Below are 1,539 nucleotides of genomic sequence, written 5' to 3'. Positions count from 1 at the left end.
AAATATTTATTAAATATTACTATTATACAATATAATTTATATATTAAATATTTTAATATTAATGATAAATATATCAATATTACATAAGCAAACACCTATTATTTATATATTACATGTAAAATATGTATTTTTTTTCTCCTTTTCTCTCCTTCCCTCCCCTCCTCTATCTTCTGCCCACCCTCACTGTTATTCATGCTCATTACTCCAAATTCAGGACCTTTCAAAAGACTGTTGACAAATGATCCCCTTCCCACACCTCCAAGTACAGACTTTTCAAGAAAAGCAAACAAACTTGTCACAGAAGAGAAAAGTTAAGGTTTCTTAGACTTCTTTAATCACCACACTGTGGCCTACTTATTTCTCCAGTGCCGGAGATGCTGAGCCTTAAATCCTCTTCATTTACAAGTGTGGGTCAGTTGGTCTTGCACATTGAATGCAAACCGTAAGAGGCATCAGCTGGTTGGGATCATTCAGTTTCCTCCAGGAGGGCAGAGTGGAGATGATCTTCTCCACAGGTGTGTCATTGCAGGGCAAACCTAATGAACATCCATTTGTGTAACCAATTGTTGTCTACACACTGAACATATGCTTTCTTTTATTTTCAAGTTTTTAGGTTGTTTTTTTTGTTTCAGGATTTACATTTTATTGTCATTTACAGTCAAATGTCATTTGGATACATACTCTTGTTACACTTGATCTTTTTTTTTGGAAATAGAAAAAAATTATAAGCTATATAATTTAGACAGCTGACAGTTGTTCACACTGTTCACAGGAGCCACAATTACTTCAGTTCATTAACGGTTAATTCGAGCTTTTCCTTATTGGCTCCAGAAAATTCACCCACCTTTTTTCCATTTTGGCAGAATTGAAATGTTGGCGTGCATTTCTCTTCACACTCTAGCAACACCCTGACAGCCATCTCCATCCACTTCTACGAAGATCACTTCTGGGTACTTTTCACCAAGTGAATGAAAGAAAGGCTTGATCATTTTGCATGGTCCACATACACCAGGTGGCCGAGAAGTCAACTCCTACTAATTTTTCTCCAGCATCTTTCAATTCTGAGTCACAGTTTTCCTTGCTCTCGATCTGTTTCACCATCTTTTAAAGACGCTCGGGAGGCACGGGAGGAGAGGGATACTTGCGAGGAGGAAGATGCTTGGGAGGAGCCGGCTGCGAGGGCGATGCTGAGGGTTCCCGTGGTGCCGGTGGTGGAAGCCGAGCTCACGGAGGGGCGCTTGTCTGGGCAGGTGGTTGGAAAGGTGGGGATTTGGTTGATTCGAAGAGTCCTAATAGCTTGAGTCTGGGTGACGAACTTGCTAGGTCAGGGTGACCTGGAAGCCGGAGCCTTTCCTGTACGTACTTCTTTCTGTAGGAGATGCAAGAAAGTCTATTTTAAAGTTTTAAAAATTGATCTTTTGTTTTGACATGGCCTAATTTCTCCCTTCCCTCCTGCCAGAGAGCCATTCCTTATATCAGAGAATTTTGTTTTTTAAGAAAAAAAATGGGAGGAAGAGGGAAGAAAAATCAGAACCAATC

The 1,539-nt window shown here is 40.1% G+C and overlaps 1 pseudogene; it reads right to left on the bottom strand.

Moving 5' to 3' along the window:
* Positions 1-761: 761 nt before the first annotated feature.
* On the bottom strand, positions 762-1,101 carry LOC118834699 (annotated as a pseudogene).
* Between the last annotated feature and the right edge of the window lie 438 nt (positions 1,102-1,539).

This window comes from Trichosurus vulpecula, chromosome 1 (assembly GCF_011100635.1).
Source record: "Trichosurus vulpecula isolate mTriVul1 chromosome 1, mTriVul1.pri, whole genome shotgun sequence".
In the NCBI taxonomy this organism is placed as follows: Eukaryota; Metazoa; Chordata; class Mammalia; order Diprotodontia; family Phalangeridae; genus Trichosurus; species Trichosurus vulpecula.
Note: the sequence above shows the minus strand (reverse complement) of the source record. Positions and strands in the feature narration are given on the sequence as shown.